A 19436-nucleotide genomic window follows, 5' to 3' on the forward strand; every position below is an offset into this window, starting at 1 on the left:
ATGAAGAGATGGCTCAGTGGTTGCAGGTCCTTGCTTGCAAAGCCTGTCACTGTCGGCTCAACTCCTTAGTATGGACATAACGCCGGACACACAAAGTGGGGCGTGCACCTGGAGTTTGTTTGCAATGAGAAGAGGCCCTGGAGTGTCCGCACACTCTCTCTTCTTCCCTCCATCCCTCCTTCCCTTAAATAAATAAAAATATTTGTTTAAAACCAAGAGCACATGTGTACCGTTTCAAGCCACAAGGTGTGAGGTTGTTTGCAACAGCAGCTCTGAGGAAACAGCTTGAAGTGGGCATAGGGTGGTAACAAGACCACCGAAAAGAGAGAGTGTGGGACCCATGAGCCCGAACTGTTCCTGAGCCCCAAAGGACCAGTCACCCCAGCAGTCGCGGGCAGGCTGTAACCCCCCAGGCCTTGTCTGCGTGGGTTCTGGGGGCCGCTCTTCAGAAGTCGGGGTCCCCGCCCAGGCAGGGCAGAGGCAGCAGCCAGCACAGAGCACGGGCGATGAGCTTGTGACCTTGGCCGGTGCACCGCCAGCGTCGTTCAGGCGCAGGGAACAGCGCGCAGGGGAAGGAGCCTTGGCTCTCGCGGCTACCAGAGCTTCTTGAAGAAGCAATCCCGGCAGCCGGGCGTGGACGCGCTCGAGCCCGGAGCCCGGAGCCCGGAGCCCGGAGCCCGAGCCCGGTGGGGAGGAAGGTCCCGAGGCAGTCAAGCTTTTCACACCATCTCAGCAGCGCGGTCAGCCCGCGCGGGCAAACAGCGCCAGCAAGAATTATGACTTGTGACCTTGGAAAGCGAGAAGCGGCTCCCCAGGAGACCCTGGGGTGGGAAGTTCAGTGTAAATTTCAACTGCAAAGACCAAGGTGATTTAGAAGGTAAAACATTGGCGTTTGTGTCGAATTTCCACACCTTCCCCCTCCGAATCCCGCTGCCCCGGCTTCCCACAATGCCCGGCTCTCTCTGCGGCCCACCTGACGACAGGCAGCTCGGCTCGGCCTGCGCGCTGGCCCCTCCGCAACCCCGCTCCCCGGGCCCTCGCGGAACGCTTCCTCGGGGTGGGTTGCATGTGTGGGCCACCCCAGGGCAGCAGCGTCCCTCGTGGCTGTGGTCTGGGTGAGCACAGGGGCCAGAGCACACACACCCCATTGTAAGACCGGCCCGGCTGGCCAGGGGCCAGTCTCACCCCGGCTGCTACACATTTTTCAAATCCCACCATTTGTGTATCGGGTTTGGTAGCTTTAGCTGACGATGTGCTTAATTTTGCCACTATATCGAGTTTGAATGAATTGAAAAGAAAACACGTAAATCTGCAACAATGCCTGGCCAGGTGCCACGGGAGCGCAGGTGTTCCTCATCTGCTCCTCCTGCGCTTGCGCTCGGCTCAGGCCCGGCAAGGTGCGCGCAGCCAGGCTCCTCTGAACAGCTCAGACGACCCGTCCTTTGAGCCCCCAGCAGCAAGCTACTCTGGGGGCGTGGGGGAGGATAAGACATAAACCCACCCATCCTTCAGCAAGCGCACAATAAAAGATCACCATGTAGAGCTGGAGAGATGGCTTAGTGGTTAAACCAGTTGCCTGTGAAGCCTAAGGAGCCAGGTTTGATTCCCCAGTATTCACAGCCAGGTGCATAAGGTGTGCACACGTCTGAAGTTCACTTGCAGTGGCTAGAGGCCCTGGCCTGCTCGCGCCATCTCTCTCTCAAAATAAACAAATAGATCGCCAGGGAAACCTACATATTTTGGCGAAACTGCTTCTCTACAGCGCCCTTTGATGGTGCCTCAGGGAAAGGGCAGAAATTTGCCTTGAGTATACACAAGGGTTCCGTCTCCACGTCTACAGCCCGAGCCCACAGCAGTCACCTCAAGGCTCAGACAGGGCCTCTATAGTCACGACCTTAAGACCTTAAAGTCCGGCGGGATAACGCAGCCACTGCCTCCCAAGGACAAGTCATCTCCCCCCCAGCGCCTGCATGACAGAGTCAGGCGCATTCCTCCCCACCTGCCACCCGTGTCCAGTCACAGGCGAGCCCGGAATCCCTAACTCCGCACCTGCACCCGTGTGACATTAAATAGAAAAACTGAAAACACCAGGACTGGCAGTCAAGAGAGAGAGCCCGGGAAAAACTGCCTTTTTGCTTCCTGAACTGAGGCCTTTGTGCCTTCACCTTCACTAAGCCCCACAAGCTACATAGATAGCCAAGCTAACCACACATGTGCCAGACCACAGCATAGTGAGACCCTGCCTCACAATAAAAAGCGAAAAGAGGGGCTGGAGAGATGGGTCAGCAGTTAAGGCATTTGCCTGAGAAGCCTAAGGATCCTGGTTCAATTCCCCAGTACCCACATAAGCCAGCTGCACAGGGAAGCACATGAGTCTGGAGTTTGTTCGCAGTGGCTGGAGGACCTGGCACACCCATTCTCTCTCTCCCTCTCTCTCTCTCTCCCCTTCTCCCTCAAAATAATTTTTTTTTAAAAATTAAGTGAAAAGGGAACTGGGGATGTAAGGCAGTGTGCTTGCCTGGCATGTGCCAGAACATAGGTTCAATCCCAGTACCACCAAAAGCACCTCTGTTGGGAGCAGGGCATCAAGGGCCCTGCCACCAGTGCATGGAGGTGAAGTCAAAGGAGCCATAGCCAGGGAGCCAGACCACAGTGGGCTTGGGGTTCCACCAAGTCCTCCCACATCACCTTCCCTTGGTCCTTCTCAGAGACACTCAGCACTGAGTCTTGCTCCTGTCCAGTCACTGGGATGAAATGGGGCATGTGAAGCTGAGTGTTGTGTGGCAGGCAAGAGGCACCATGTCTGCTGAACCACTTCCCGCATGACCACAGGGGAGTGTCCCCACTTCTCGGTGCCTTGGTTTTCTCATCTAGAAAACAGGTGGCAGACTCCCAGCTTCTGAGAAGGAGCTGCACCTTGGTCTGCTCCATGCTCTAAACAGAGAAAACTCCTCTCTCCACAGGCATGCACATATGTGCACACACATATGTACACATGCCCATGCACACACACGCACGTGCACACACCCCCTCCCAGTGAGTACTATCCATGCTTACTCCGTACAAAGCCCAGAGGAGGACCTTAAATATCATAAGCAACAAATCAGATGAACAAATGAAGAATCTGTTCACTTCTGCTCCTTCTGGTAAGTCCCCAGCTGAGCTTCTTCTTGTCCTACGTGCTACATGCATCCTTTGGCTTATCTGAAATTCACATCTGCACTTCTATTTACTTTTAAAAACTCTCATTTAACAGACAGCCTGAGGCTTGAAGTCAGCAGCATGAGAGTGGAGGCCAGTGTGAACATGAGATGTTCACACTCCCTTTCCACACTCCTAACCTGCAGAGGCCAGTGTGAACATGAGATGTTGACACTCCCTTTCCGCACTCCTCACCTGCAGAGGCCAGTATGAACGTGAGACGTCCACACTCCCTTTCTGCACTCCTTACCTGCAGAGGCCAGTGTGAACACAAGATGTACACACTTCCTGTACTCCTCACTCACTCAAGCTGTCAATGGTTCTGCTGAGTATTTGTCCACCTTTTTCTCAAAAAAAAAAAAAAACAAGGGCTGGATGCCTCATTGGATAAAGCACTTACTGCCCAAGCCTGGAGACCACAGTTCAAATCCTGAGAACCCACAGAAATTCAAAGCAGACATGGAGGCCCACCTGGAATCCCAGTGCTGCGGAAGTAGAGACAAGACGTTCCTGGGGTAAGCTGGCTAGCTAGACTAGAGAAACCACGGACCCCTGGGTTCGAGTGAGAGACTCTGCCCCAGTAAACAGAGGTTGAGTCCTTGCGGGAGACACCGGAAGTCAACCTCTGACCTTCACATGCATGCACACACATGCTCCCTCCCATGCAAGCACACCCTCACACCACACACCTACACGTGTGAAAATGAATAATAAACAAAAACAAAACAAGGGGCTGAGTAAATGGTTCAGTGGGCAAAGCACTCCCACTCCAGGCTGAGTTCCTGAGTTCCAGCCTCCTCCGATGCCAAGGAAAAGGTGGTCCCAACACTCTGAAGACAAGGTAGGAAGTGACAGGAGACAGAAGAATTTCCCAGAAGCCCCAGCAAGCACAGCAAAAGAACCATCCACAGAGCAAGATGAAGCAAAGCCCCACCCTAAATGAGGCAGGATGAAAGGACAAACCCAAAATCTGTCCTCTGACCACTACATGTGCATTGTGGTACATGTGCACCTGCATGCATGTGTGCACACACACACATACATGGACACATATATACCTGCTTATACACATAAATAAATAAGAATTGGCTTACTATGAAATGACATCAATATCAGAACAGGGTTTCTCATGTGTATGTTTGGGGGGTGTGCCTGTGTGTATGCATGTTTATATGTTTGGGCACATGTGTATGGGTGTGAGCATGAGTAGGCGTCTTCTCCAACTGCTCTCAATCTTATTTTTTAAGACAGGGCTCCTCCTTGAACCTAGAACTCACTGATTCAATTAGACCAGCTGGCCTGCAAGCCCCAGAGATCCTGTCTCCTCATCTCCAGCTGTGATTACAGACAGGTCACCACACCCTGGCTTTTTTACATGGGTGCTGGAGATGAGAACTCAGGTCCTATGCTTGTGCAGCAAGTATTTTATTCACTGAGCATCTCCCCAGCTCTAAGGTAGATTTCAAAGGTTTACTTTGCTCAAACTGGGTTGCTAAGAAATATAAGTATCTGTTTCCCAAGTCCAGCCACAGAACATTTCATTAAGCATCCGGGTCCTCTAAATTCCTGGTCAGAGCCAGCCCTGCACAAACATCGGCACTTAAGGACCGTGACAGCGTCCACTTGGCGGGCAGCTCTGCTGTCACAGGCCCCTTTGTATAGCTGCACATGGTTTGGCTGGGGTAGAGAAAATGCATTTGCCAAAAGGGTTGTTATCACCTTCCCTGTGATTCATGTGACGGCCTCTCTCCCGGGAAGGGTGTTTTATTATGACTTCTCAGCTCCAACTCCTTCCTACCCACTGTGGGCTGAGCTACATTCCTGCAATCCTGGGGCTGTTCATAAAACACAAACGGCCCATTCACCAGGCCCTGGGGGCCCCTAGAGGATGGACGATCCCACTTCCCAGAGCTGCTTCAACCTCCAGACCCAACTGAGCTGGCCAGGGGACTGTGGGGGGCCTGGGCTGAGGTACCCTCTGCATCTACACCAGGCTGGCCATCCAGTCACAGGATGACCCTGAAGAACCTCATCCCATGGAAAGAAAAACAAGACCACCCCCCCATACCCAGGGTTAGGACTCCACAAGACCCATGAGATCGGGCATGCACCCACGGTCAAGTCTCCCCAAGCCCAATAGCAGGTCCCAGTGGTGCTGACTCTGTTGGGTCGGGTGCTCTGACCTGTCTCAGGCCCCCAATGGATGACACAGAGGCAAAGTATCAAGAAAAGAAGTTTGGCTTCCAGAAGAGGTTTACATGTCCCCTTTAGAGAGAGGTGTCCCAAAGACTGCACAGGACACTTCAAGTCGGGGCATAAGACTGCCACAGAGCATGTGGCATCTGGCCCTGGCAGGAAAGTGGCCAATCTTGACATGTTTATTCCATCTAATGGCCAAATCAACACTCAATGGTAGCCAGTATTGTGGAAGTGGGGTGGTGGCGTTTCAGTGACTCCTGTGACCAGCAGGTTCATGTCCCCAACAGCCTTTGGCCTAAGCCCACTTCATCACTGGCCATTGTCCCTCCTCTGATGCTGTGGAGCAAATTTCCCAAGAGGTGTGCTGAGCCCTCAGAAGTGTCCAGAGCCTCATCCAGGAGTAGGGGCCAGGGGAACCCAATGGGAATATGACCAACTTGAAACGCGTTCATATAAAAAGTTCTCCATTAAAAAAACAAAAAGATACTCTAAGCACCAGAAAAGGTGCTTCTGGCTTTTTGCTCCAAGTCTTGGTAAGAGAACAGAACAGAGCCCTTCAGGTATAGTGCTGAAAGATCCACTGATAAAAGAAATAACACTCAAGAGTGGATGAGCCAGGCATGGTGTGCACACCTTTCATCCCAGCACTTGGAAGGCTGGGGCAAGAGGATCGCCATGGTTCAAGACCAGTGTGCTACAGCGTGCGTTCCAGGTCAGAGTGCACGGCTCTCCAAGCACAGCGGGGTCATGGCAGGATAGGTGGGGCAACCAAAGCTTGAGAAGCGTTGGAGCAAAGAAGGATTGAAGAGTTGCAGCGTAAAATGAATCTATTTGGTTGTGCTTGGTGGAGAGGGAGACAGCAGGAAGGGAGCAGAGACGCGGGATTTCGGTACCAGGAAGAGCCGGCTCTCCAGCCTCCACAACTACCGAGCTGGGGATTATCCAAGCACACACTCCCTTGCCATTTGGGAAGAAGCAGAGTCTGAAAATCTTGGAACTCTGCTGTGGGTGACTGAACAAGCCTTCCTGCATAGCCCGGGCTAAGGAATATGTGTCTGGTCTTTGTATATTGCTATATATAATCCATGTCTCATTTTGACCACCAGATTATGGAAGACCCTACTGTGTAATCAAGTGAGAAATTGTGTGTTTTCCCAAAACAATGTCACCAGAGAGGCAAAGTTGAGGTGAGAATTGCGTGAAACTATGCACAGTCCCTTGTTTGATAGGGATTCAGCATCCTGTCCATGTCTGATGAATGAATGAATGGCTATAGTGTGTATACGCATGAGTCTAAAGTGTCTTTTATAGCCAGGCGTGGTGGTGCACACCTTTAATCCCAGCAATCGGGAGGCAGAGGTAGGAGGATCACTGTGGTTTGAGGCCACCCTGAGAGTACATAGTGAATTTCAGGTCAGCCTGAGCTAGAGTGAGACCCTGCCTCAAAAATAATAACAATAATAATGTTTTTCACTTATAGACAAGTAGAAATTGTCCTGACAATGAAAAGAGAACAGATGAGAAATCTCTCTTTTCACCCACATAGCTAACAGTTGCATTAGAGAAAGCAGCTCAGATGAAGTCTGGACAGGCTGACATTGGAGACTCTCTGAGATGACGGTGTCTATGCGAGCAAGGGAACACAAGGTCCCGACAGGACCACACAGGTGACAGAGCCTGGGCTGGCTGACAAAGGCTTGGCCATGATAAAAATGTTCTCAGGAGCAATCCCATGACTGAGGCAGGCCCCAGGATTAAAGCCTTAGAGAAGAAACTGGGTATGTTTTGAGTAGAAAATTAATAATTAAAAAGCACAACAATTGAAGTTAGCTGTGATGGTTCACACGTGTAATCCCAGCACTTGGGAGGTGGATGCAGGAGGGTCAGGAGATCAAGGCCATCCTCAGCAACATAAGAACTTCTAGACAAGCCAGGACTATGTGAGACCATCTCATTAAAAAAAAGAAAGAAAGAAAGGAGAGGAGCGAAGGAAGGAAAGAAGGAAGGAAGGAAGGGGAATAGGTGGAAAGGAGGCAGAAAGGGAGGGAAGAAAAGACGAAGTAGAGGAAGGGAAGGAGGGAGCCAGAGGAGGAGGGAGGAGGGAGGAGGGAAGAGAAGGACCAGGAGGCATAAGAACCATGGCTCTAGGATAGCTCAGATTTTGTGCTCAACTGCTTTCATTTCCTCACATCTACTTTTGTTTTGGGTTTTTTTTTGGGGGGGGGAGGGTGGGAGAAGGCTAAATTTTTAATCACATAGAATAATTAATATACACACAAAGACCATCTTCCAAGAGGTACAAATGAGTAAATAGCCCAGAATGTAACCAAAAAGCTCTATTGGGCAGTGGTCAGCCAGAGCTTGTGATATATTCAGCAAGTAGGGTGAGCAGGCACCAGGGAGAACTCTAGCCAGATCCATATGGGGGCTGCAAGCTCGGGCTTGCCGGAGCCTTCTCACCCGGGCAGACTCACTGTTTGTGGACTGCAGAGCCCTTGAGTTCCCACCATGTAGGTTCCTCAGGAGGCCTTACAGCAGCCAGGGATGGAGTGGGGGTGTTTCCCCTAAGGCCCTTGGAGAGCTTCTAGGGTGGAAGATGCCTTCCTGAGAAGGAGTCAGGTAGCTCTTTCAGGCAGTTAGGGTGACCCCTGAAAATAAAAAGGCATGACAATGTGCACTTGCTAGAAACTGAAGGATGATCTGACTTCCTATCTCTTGCCTGGTTCCCTAGACCTGTTCTTCCACAAACAACTTGGACCCCTCCTGGAAGGAAGGTCTGTCCTAGTATTTAAGTCTAATGCTAACATTGTGCTTGGTCAAGCTGAGACCCCAGAACTTAGCTAGCCTCTTCCTGAGTTAGCCCCTAGCCGTAACCAATCTGCTGTCCCTCTGGCTCGCCTGAGCTGGAAGGTAGGGCCACCACCATAGGGTTATAAATATTGTTGCTGGGGGACAACAAGCCCCCTGGGGTGCCTGACCTCTCCTGACCGCCTAACTCTGGTGAGTTCCTCCTCTGCTTGGCCCAGTTGGGGCGAGCCAAGGGGAAAGCCCCAGGTGCCCTCACCCTCCACATGGGCTCTTCCCCCTCCCGCTTGCCACATGGAGGAGCTCTCTGTACTTTCTCTTCTGACCTCCCCATGGTTTTTCCAGGCCCTCCACATGGACTCTCAAGCCATGTGAGTGTATTTAGTCTCCTTTCCTTGATTCTGCACTTCCCTAAATAACTATAATAATTTAATAATTATCCCTATCAGTCTAATTTTATTCAATCCTTTGATTAAAATTAGAAATGAGCCTATGGTTTGCATTTCAATGACTTTCCTGAACCCCTAGCACCCCATTACATTCCTCCCTCTAACACAGAATGTAGATCATCCAGACCTGGGTGTCAGCTTGGAGTAGCTACTTATAAGGCACAACAGATCCAAGAGGTTCTCAACTTCCAGGGACCACCAGGAAAAATGGCTTTGCACCGTGGACATCAGGTATGAAGTCCTCACCTGACTGCAGAATCCCTGAAGGCCATTCTATGTCTTCAGTGCCTGGCACACACAGGCCCATAACACCACCTATGGCCAGAAGTAGATGGCTGAGGAAGGAGAGGAGAGGCTGAGGAGAACTCAACTATCCTGAGGTCAGCCTGCCAAGGGGTTGTGGACATTTAGAGAACCTTGCTGCTCAAAGCAACCAACTTGCTTCCAGGTGTGAAAGGGTAGGGGAGAGACTTGCCAGTACCCAGTGCCTGAGTTTACAGTTCCAAAGCAATGTGGTTCAAGCCTAAGAAGAAAGGCTGCTGTTGCAGTCAAGTTCATGTTGCTGGCAGAAAACACCTGATCAAGAGCAGCTTGTGGGAGAAAAGGGTTTATTTTGGCTTACAAATGTGAGGGGATGCTCCACAATGACAGGGGAAAATGATGGCATGAGCAATGGGTGGACATCACCCTCTAGCCAACATAAGGTGAACAATAGCAACAGGAGAATGTGCCAAACACTGGCAAGGGGAAGCTGGTTATAACACCCATAAGCCCACCCCCAACAATACACTGCCTCCTGGTGTTAATTCCCAAATCTCCATCAGCTTGAAACCTAGCATTCAGAACGCCTAAATTTATGGGAGACACCTGAATCAAACCACCACAGCAACTCTACACAAGTTTTCAGGACACGGGCATAGCAGCAAGCCTCTCACACAAACTGCTTCCAGCCTAGTTGGAGCAAAACTCTTTCTCACCCTCATAAGCCAAACATCACATTCCATAGTTCTTAGTACATTCAGGGCTTTCAACTCTGACCAGAGTAGTCCATGAAGCTGTACTTACAGCACTGCAAGGTGTCTCTTAGGGCAAAATTTTAAATTCTTCCACATTCCTTCCTCAAAAATCAGCTCCAAATGGCCAATAGCCACACAGTCAGGTTTTTAGCAGCAATAATCCCACTTCTCATTAGAAATTTTACTGTTGCAGTCAGGTTCACATTGCTGGCAGAAAGCACCCAACCAATAGCAGTTTGTGGGAGAAAAGGGTTTATTTTGACTTACAGATTCAAGGGGAAGCTCCATGATGGCAGGGGAAAACTATGGTATGACCAGAGGGTGGACATCACCTCCTGGTCAACATCAAATGGACAATAGCAACCAGAGAATGTGCCAAACTAGCAAGTGGAAGTTGGCTATAATACCCATAAGCACTCACCCAATAATACACTGTCTCCAGGAGGCTTTAATTCCCAAATTGCCACCAGCTGAGAACCTAGCATTCAGAACACATAAGTTTATGGGAGACACCTGAATCAAGCTACCACAGCTTCCTTCCTTGCCTGTTTACACATCATTCACTCATTCCTTTATACACAGCACATGCACGTGTATGCGCGCGCACACACACACACACACACACACACACACACACACACACACACCTGCTTGCTGGTCCCACACAGACATAAACCAGTCACTGGAATCACACATCATTCCAGGGCTCCAGCTTCTACACACAATTCCCAGGGCTGAGTCAGCCCCTGAAGTGGGGGTCATGGCCCCCTTCAGCTGCGGCAGAGGGATTCCTCATTGCAAAGTCCTTCTACAAAGTGCTGCTGGCAATTTGTGGTTTTCCTTCGAGAGGAGCCAGAGCAGTTCTACTCATTCCCTCTAGGGGACAGGAGAAACTAGAGGGAAGGCAGGGCAGGCAGGAGCCAACATTCCCTTCCCAATGGCTAGTGGCCATAAATGCTGTGTCAGCCTGGGCACAGCCCATAACAGTCCATAACAGGAGCATGTGGCCCACAACCTCAGGCGGATCCAAAGCCCTGGTCACTCAAGCCTTGCTTCAGGCCTTCCTGGGGGAGGTGGGCCACAGAGCTAAGGGGAAGTATGGCTGGGAGGGAAAGAAGTTTGTCAAGATGATGATGGCCAGAATACAAGAACTACTCAGCCTGTGATCAAAGAGCGGCCTCTCCCACTTCTGAATAACTCTAAACACGTTGTAAGAATGTGGACCCCACCCCCAGCCTCAGCCATGTAGGCCAAAGGTGAGGCTAATTAGAAGCAACTCGTGGGAAGGCCTGGCGTGTGTAGGATGTGGTGCAGCGTTGCGGGGAGACTCCAGCCCCCGAGGAGCACTCAGGGACAGCGCGCCAGCTAAAAGCTGGCTCAGATCTTGTCCAGGATGATATCATTAGACTTGAACTATAAACCATGGGCCCTAAACCAGGCCACCATCTGTCTGCCCTTCCCCAACCCTGATCTTCTAGGCTGTTACATAAAAATCCTAGCATCCACAGTTACCTCCATTGTGAGGCTCAGGCCTCTCAAGGTCCACAGGCTCCAGAACACTGCTGTCCCTGAGGGAGCCAAAATCCTTGGGCTTGTGGCCAAGGTTCTTCCTTAGGAACCACATGACAACCCAGCAAGACTCTGTTATCTGTGCACAGGTCACTGGGATAAATGCCCAGCTAGTAGAGCACTGGCCCTTTCACCCTGTGCCAAACACAGTGTCTGGTGGCTAGTACTCAGGACATGCTGTGGTGACATAAAACAAAGAAAGTATCCTTTCATTGTCCTGGAGCCAAAAGTCCAGGAGAAAGGTGTCAGTGGCTTTGGTTCCTACCAGAGGCTACGAGAGACATTGTTCCAGGCCTCTTTCCTGCCAGCAGCCCTGGGCGTTCCCTGGGTCCTTCTCCAGTCTCCATGTGGCCTTCTCTCCCTCCTGTTTCTCTCCTTGGACAACAGGCTGATGCAGGGCCTACAAACCCAGCATGACCTCATCTTGACTTGTCACATCGGCCAAATTCACAGGTAGCCCAGGTTCTCACCAGGACACTGTTTAGAGGATGTCACCACAAGAGGAAGGGACAGAGCCTGGCCCTAGATGGAAGCATCTCCAGTGCTCTGACTCCCTAACTGCCAAATCCCTCAGTGAGGAACTTTCCTGCACAGAAAGCTCAGTGCAGGACCCCAGGGGCTGTCAAGGGCCACCACCCTGAGCCACCACATCCCAGGTCTGGGACCCACACATGGACAGCAAATATACAGTGATCCCAAACACACATGCCAAGCCACTGTTATGGGAACATACGCAAGACTGGATGTACTTATGCATGTAATGGGAGTATGGTGGTGTGCAGTCTGTGCTGTATGACATGGTGTGAGTGTGTGTGGGACATTCCATGGGTTGCCTTTGCATGTAGTATGTCACGTGTGGTGATGTATATGGTATGTATGGTGTGTAAGGTGTGTGGTGTGTACATAAAGTATGATATATGGTATATGTGATGTGGGTCTGTATGGCTATAGTGGGTGCGTATATACTATATGGTGTTTGTGATATTTTCCAAGTGTGGTATGTAGTATGTGTGACACATATGTGGTGTGTGTGCATGTGGGAGTACATGTGGTATAACAAGGGGGCTGTGGAGATGGGATGACATTTATAGTATATATGGCATGTGGATAGGGAGTGGGCATGCGTGCTTGTGGGATATGTGGTACATATGGTAGATGTGGTTATGATGTATGCTGTGTGTGGTGCGGGGGTGTATAGTGTTGACAGTAAACTCCATGTGTAGTATATATGGGCGTATTGTAATACATGGTATGGAGGGGGTGGTTTGTGTATGATATATACATGGTGGGGCACATGGAGAGTACAGGGTATGATGAATGAGTATGGCATGGTGGGGGGCGGAGTGTGTGTGGAGGGCAGGGGCATGAGGAGGAGATGGTAGGTATGGTGGATAGGCAGGAAGGTGACAGTTCTTTGTTCTCCTTAGTAAACTTTGTAGGCAGAGGACTAGATGTGCTGTGTATGATAATATTTTTAAAAAGCCAAGAGAGTTGGATATGGTGGCACATGCTTATAGTTCCAGCTACTCAGAAGGCTGAGGACAGAGGACTGCACACTCAAGGCCAGCTTGGGCGACCTAGTGAGACCCTGTGTCAAAATCAAAGGTAAAAAGGATTGAGGTTATAGCTCAGTGGTAGACCTTGCCTAGTATATATGAACACTAAGTTCCAAACCAGTGCCCAAAAATGTTGTGTTTTTTTTTAATGAATTAAACCAGGGGCTAGGGAGATATCTCAGTGGTTGAGGCACGTGCCTGAAAAACCTAAGGACCTGGGTTTGATTCCCTAGTGCCCTCATAGAGCCAGATACACAAACTGGCCCATGCATCTGAAGTTTGTTTCTCTCTCCTCTCCTCTCCTCTCCTCTCCTCTCCTCTCTTCTCCTTGTACATAAATTTTAAAAACAATTTGGCTTTTCAAGGTAGGGTCTCACTCTATCCCAGGCTGACCTGGAATTCACTATGTAGTCTCAGGGTGGCCTCAACTCACAGCAATCCTCCTACTTCTACCTCCCAAGTGCTGGGATTAAAGATAAGTGCCACCACACCTGGCTAAAAATATTTTTTAAAGGAAAAATAAACTTAGAAGAGGACTGGGGACATGGTTCAGCCATTAAATGGGCTTTACAAAGGCTGCAGCCCAGGCTCCATTCCCCAGTACCATATAAAGCCAGATGCACTCTGTTGCATGCACTTGGAATTTATCTGGAACAGCAGGAGGCTCTGAAGTGTGTTCTCTCTCTCTCTTTCTTTCATAAATAAGTAAATAGAATTTTTTTGAGGTAGGGTTTTACTCTACCCAGGATAACCTGGAACTTACTCTGTAGACCCAAGCTGGCCTTAAATTCATGGTGATCCTCCTGCCTCAGCCTCCCAAGTACAGAGACTAAAGGTGTGTGCCACCACACTTGGCTTTTTTATTTGCTTTTTAATAAAAAAAAATATTTAAATAAACACACACTAAACCAAGAAGAATGTGTGGCTTCCCCAGTATAAAGAAGCTCTGTTTCAGGAGAGGGCCAGTGCTAAATGAGATGTGCTGGTCAGCTCAGGCCGCAGTAACAAAGCTCTCTCTGCAAGCTGGTAGCTGGCATGGCATGAACTCCTCTTCACAGCTCTGGGGCTGGAAGCGCAAGGCCAGCATGCTGTCTGGCTTGGTCTGGTGAGGGCTTCCCTCACTCCCCACGGTGTCCTCTCACAGCATTTCCACTGCATACAGGAAGAAAGAAAGACCTTCCTCTTCCTCTTCCTTTTCTTATGTCACTAGTCCTGTGTATCCAGCCTATAACCACACACTTAGGCTTAATCAACCATTAAAGGGCCCATCTCCAAATTCAGTCATGCTGGGGCTAGGACTTCTGCATGTGAATTGGCAGGTGATACAATTCAGTTCATAGTGAAAGGTGATTTGGGGAGATAGATATCAAGGTTGAGTCTACTTAATGCTGTCAGGAGAAAGGACACCTGAGCTGTGCTGAGAAAGGACAGCCCATCTTCTCTCCAGGAGGCTAAGGCAGGAGGTGGGCATATGATCAGTTTAGCAGTGGCTCTGTGGGAACCATGTGAGGCTGAGGAAGTGTACCCTGGACCCATGCTCACAGGAAGCGAAAAGAGCACATCTCACAGGAACAACTGCCAGGTGTCCCTCCAAGTCCCCTGGAGGGTCTAAGGAGGACGAGTGGGAGATGATGCATAGACTCCAGGAAGCTGGCCTGAGAGTTCTGGCCTTGAGCAACAGTGTCAGGGAACCTAATACCACCTGTCTTAGGCGTATCAGTGATCCTCCAAAAATGCACTCACAGCACAGATACAAAAGACAGTCTTAGAAGCAGCATATGGGCGCCTGACACCCACCTGTTCTCCCAGACCCTCCCTGGGGCCAGCGCTGTGAATGTTAGACCCTCTATCTCCGTGTCCTGCTCGTTCGTCACACACCCTGGAAAGTTCAGTGACTCTCAGGGAAGCGACTTAGGGAGGAGCACACCTCCTGACAGATGGGGATGGGGGGCTTCACTCTGTCAGTTAGACCTGGAGAAGGGACCCTCTACTGAGGCTCAGGTCCCAGCAAGGCTTTCAGGGTCTATCTGAGGGTGGGAGGGGTACCCTCCCTGCATAGACAACTTCCTCATCTTTCCATTGCTTTCTCTCAGAAAAGCTAGACTGAGTGGTATTCTGGTAGTGAAATCAGTTCACAAGCTGTCAATACCAGCCAGGGGTTCACGATTCAAACACACGGGCGGGGAGGGGGTGGGGAGGGGGCTGTATGGTCCTTGGCATTAGAAGCATGTCAGAAGCAGCCACCTCCACCACCAGGGGGACCCCCACTTCTCAGTTCTGCCTCTCAGGCCTCAGCTTAGGGGAGGTGGCGATGGCCTGGCTTTGCTGTGAGTAAAGCAGGTTCATTCACTGCTGGAATCTCCCAGTCACTTACACTAAAATAATTGTGTCCACGTGGTATTCGTGTACCAAGCATTTCAAGTGTTTCATGGAGGGCCTTTCCTTTGACTGAATGGCTGGCTGGGCCACCACCCACCAGGTTCCTGTTTCCATAGCTTGGATTCCATCAGATGACCTCACAAGGCATCAGACAAGGGTTAAGATGGCGTCCCATAGACTAGCTTTGTAAATCTGTCAATCACTCAACTTCAGTGTCCTGATCTGAAGGTGGGGATGGAAACTTTGTCAACACCTCACAGGTTATTATGATAACCACAATCCTGAAATCACCTGACAACATTCTGTGAACTGCAAGTTCTGCGGAGACCAACAGTGTTAGACTTATGTCCATCTGCCTCTGGCTGGACAGAACAGGATGTATCAGACCAAGCTACCTGCTGCAGCCCTAAGACCCCGGGGGAGGGGAGCTATGGGCAGCTTTCCCCTCCAGGAGCTGGAGCACTCCTAAGCAGCATGGATGTCAGGAGGAAAATCCACAGGCAGAGGCCAGGAGAGGAGCCTGTGCTGAGTCCTTCAGTGTCTGAGCACTACGAGAACCACAGTGGAGTTCATGTCTGTCAACTCAGCCAATGGCTCAGGGTCAACCTCCTCAAGGTCCTGACTGATTGGCCCTGGAGAGGGCAAAAGTCAAGTGTCTACAAAACCCAAGAGCTCTGGCAGTCCACTCTGCTGTGTGGCGTTCAGGGTGCAGGAGCATCAGGCAGGAATGAGGATGACCTAGACACGAAGGTGGCCTTGCAAGGAGTGAGATCACCCCAGCAGCTCACTGCCTGCTTGCATTAAAATGATCTGCCTCAGTCTGTGTGTCATGGGCAACAGTAAACTTTCTCTAAAAAGGAAGGAAACACCATCAGAGCTGCAAAAATCATAACAATGTCTGACATGGCATCAAAAATTACTGGACACAAACACACACCTCTTCTTGCTACCATTATGTGACTGTCCCAGGTCCAGGCTGCCCCTTCCTAAACTTCACTGACATCAGTCCTGTCTCTGCCCTCTACCACCTGCCCCACCACAGGCCCCATGGCCAGCGCTAAAGCTCGACACCAGCAACAGCCACACTGTGGGCCTCTCTCAGGCATCAAGGTCACTCCCACCAACAGTTGCTCTTTTCCAAGTGCATGTCCCCTCGGACTGCTGTGATCACCCCTACCATACTGTCACATAGACACTCCATGACCTCCACCTGCTGACCTCTCTGACCTCCAGGTGTCAGCACGTGTCCCCACTGGGCTCCTCAAACCTGCCCCTTCCATTAGGAGCTCCTCTCAGATGTCAGACTTGAGCTAAGTGCAGCTTCCCATCAAATCCCTCTCCCTGGAGGCATGGCTCACCAACCAGTGGTCTTTAGGCACCAAAACCTTCTGGGCATGCCTGTGAGGGATTATCTTGATTAGGTTAATGGAGGTAGGAAGACCCACCTTAAACTGTGGGTGGCACCATTCCACAGGCTAGGCTCCTGGACTGCATAAAAAGGAGAGAATTTGGGGTTGGTGATTTAGCTCAGTGGATGAGTGCCTACCTAGCAAGCACAAGGACCTGAGTTCAATCCCTAGCACGAGGGAGACAAAAAGGAGTTGGCTGAACAGCAGCATTCATCTTCCTCCTCTCTCTCTCTCCTTCCTCACTGTTGGTTCAATGTGACTAATTGCCTCCAGCTCCTGCCGCCATGCCTTCTGAACCATGATGGACTGTAACAGCCATAGCAATGAGAAAGTAACAAATACAGCCTTGCTCTGTAGATGTCACACAGCCCAGAGAAGAGAGGGGAGGGGAGGGGAGGGAAATGGAGGGGAAGGAGAGGAAAGGAGAGGAGAGGAGAGGAGGGGAGGGGAGGGGAGGGGAGGGGAGGGGAGGGGAGGGGAGGGGAGGGGAGGGGAGGGGAGGGGAGGGGAGGGGAGGGGAGGGGAGGGAAGGGAAGGGAAGGGAAGGGAAGGGAAGGGAAGGGAAGGGAAGGGAAGGGAAGGGAAGGGAAGGGAAGGGAAGGGAAGGGAAGGGAAGGGAAGGGAAGGGAAGGGAAGGGAAGGGAAGGGAAGGGAAGGGAAGGGAAGGGAAGGGAAGGAAGGGAAGGAAGGGAAGGGAAGAGAAGAGAAATGGCTAGGGTCTCAGAGCTGGGGACAGGCCCTGCTCTTGAGAAAGAATAAGAGGCTCAATTCTCAACCCATGGATGGAGAAAAGGTATGTATAAGAAACACAGGGTTGCCAGGTGTGGTGGCGCACACCTTTAATCCCAGGAGGCAGAGGTAGGAGGATCACATTGAGTTTGAAGCCACCCTGAGACTTCATAGTAAATTCCAGGTCAGACCGAGCTAGAGTAAGACCCTACCTCAAAAAAAAAAAAAAAAAAAAAAAAAAAAAGAAATAAACAAATAAAAAAACAAAAGAAAAGAAAAAAGCCAGGTGTGGTGGTGCACACCCTTAATCCCAGCACTCGAGAGGCAGAGGTAGGAGGATCGCAGTGAGTTCGAGGCCACCCTGAGACTACATAGTGAATTCCAGATCAGCCTGGGATAGAGTGAGACCCTACCTTGAAAAACCAAAAAAGAAAACAGAAAGAAAGAAAGGGCTGGAGTGGTCAGGGTCCACCCTCTGCAGTGCCCCACCCCCACCCTGCCCATTCTGCTCTCCCTGCATGCAGTAGCTACAGGCATTCCGTTAAGTGTTTCTCAAGGAAGCAGACTGAACAGTCTTTCCCACAGATTTAAACATTCCTTACAATAAAAATGTCAAGGGTGAACTAAGACAATGCATGTTCTCAACCCTGTATCAGGCCAAATTACATACAAGGGCTAACATCTGAATAATAAAACTCTGAGAAGGGTCACCTTGGACTTCCTAGAATCCTGGTTAAGATCAAAGCACTCAGAGGTTGGAGTAAAAGTCTTCATTCTGCAAGGCTTTGCAGCTATGAGGCATAAATCTACTTGGCCCTTTCCACCCTCCTCCCAGCCTGCCCCTGCTTACCACCAGGCCCTGCAGACCATTGCGGTGCCTGTAAACCTCCGTGAATTTGACTGAGAAATTGCTCTTGCCAGAATCACAGTCCGCCCCATGCCTACTCTCAGTGCCTCTGTGGGAGGGCAGCAGGAGACACCCCTTCCTAGTTGGTGCTGGGTTCCCTACCTGCTCAACTAAAGGGAGGGCTGCACAGGCATACCCCACACAGGCCAGCTCTGCCAGGCAACTGGGATAGCCTGAGTCAGTGTCCACCTGACTGTACCAGGCTGGGCAGAGCTTGGGGTCCAGACATCCAGCACAGGGCCCATCATTGTCCTTTCTCTTCAGGGCAGCTCAATCCCCTGCTTCCTACTTTGGGGGAGAGGGAGAGGGTCTCATTCTATAGCCCATACTGCCCTTCAACTCAAATCTTCTACTTCGGCTTCCTGGGTGCTGGGATTACAGATGTAAGCCATGTGTGGCACATGCATCTATGTGATTGCCCATTTAAACAACAACAACAAAAAAAACTATTATTTGGGTCTGAAGGAACCGGATTCCTCTCCCAAAGTAGATAGAATCATCTTTTGGTCCCAACACCAGTGTTGTTTGAAACAGCAGTGCCCCTGGGAACTCGTGACATCAGAAGACCGTGCCCAATTCTCTCAGAGCCTCTGAATGCATGGCACCCAGTCTGGGTCTGTGGAGCCACAGCGCTTCCCCAGCCTGCATCCTTTCCCCAAGCCAACCTGTCCCCAAGATTTCCCTTGACAAACCAGTGTGAGATCGCCTCAGCTTTTTGGGACCTGAATGGTGGCAAAACTGATGTCAATGTTGACCTTGGGGTGGGGGAGGGTAATGTTTTCTAGAGCTGCACAAGTTGGGGACTGTCCCTGTGATGCACTGGTCCCCAAAACCTCATTCTGTTCCCTTACTCAGGACAACCACATTCAAATTCCCCACACTGACCTACTATGCAAGGGAAATCCAGTCTCCCAATAGTTGTGTGCCTTACCAAACCTGATTTTCAGCACAGACGGGATAGGGAAGTCCAAGTTTCTTGGACTTAAGTCACTCTCTGGAGCCTGTGTCCTGCCCCCTTTATTTGCAGAGGAGGAAAACAGTTCCAGAGCATCGGTTCATCCAGCACCAGACCCAAAGCCCCGGAGCCCTTCCCCCATGTTCTGCATCCACAGAAGGCTTGCCTTGCTTAGGACAGTGTGGCCAGTTCCTTCCACAAGGTCTGCTATAGCCAGGCCGCGGCTGCTACGCCTCCACCTTGTCTTTCTGACTCTATAAAG

Source organism: Jaculus jaculus, chromosome 4 (assembly GCF_020740685.1).
Source record: "Jaculus jaculus isolate mJacJac1 chromosome 4, mJacJac1.mat.Y.cur, whole genome shotgun sequence".
In the NCBI taxonomy this organism is placed as follows: Eukaryota; Metazoa; Chordata; class Mammalia; order Rodentia; family Dipodidae; genus Jaculus; species Jaculus jaculus.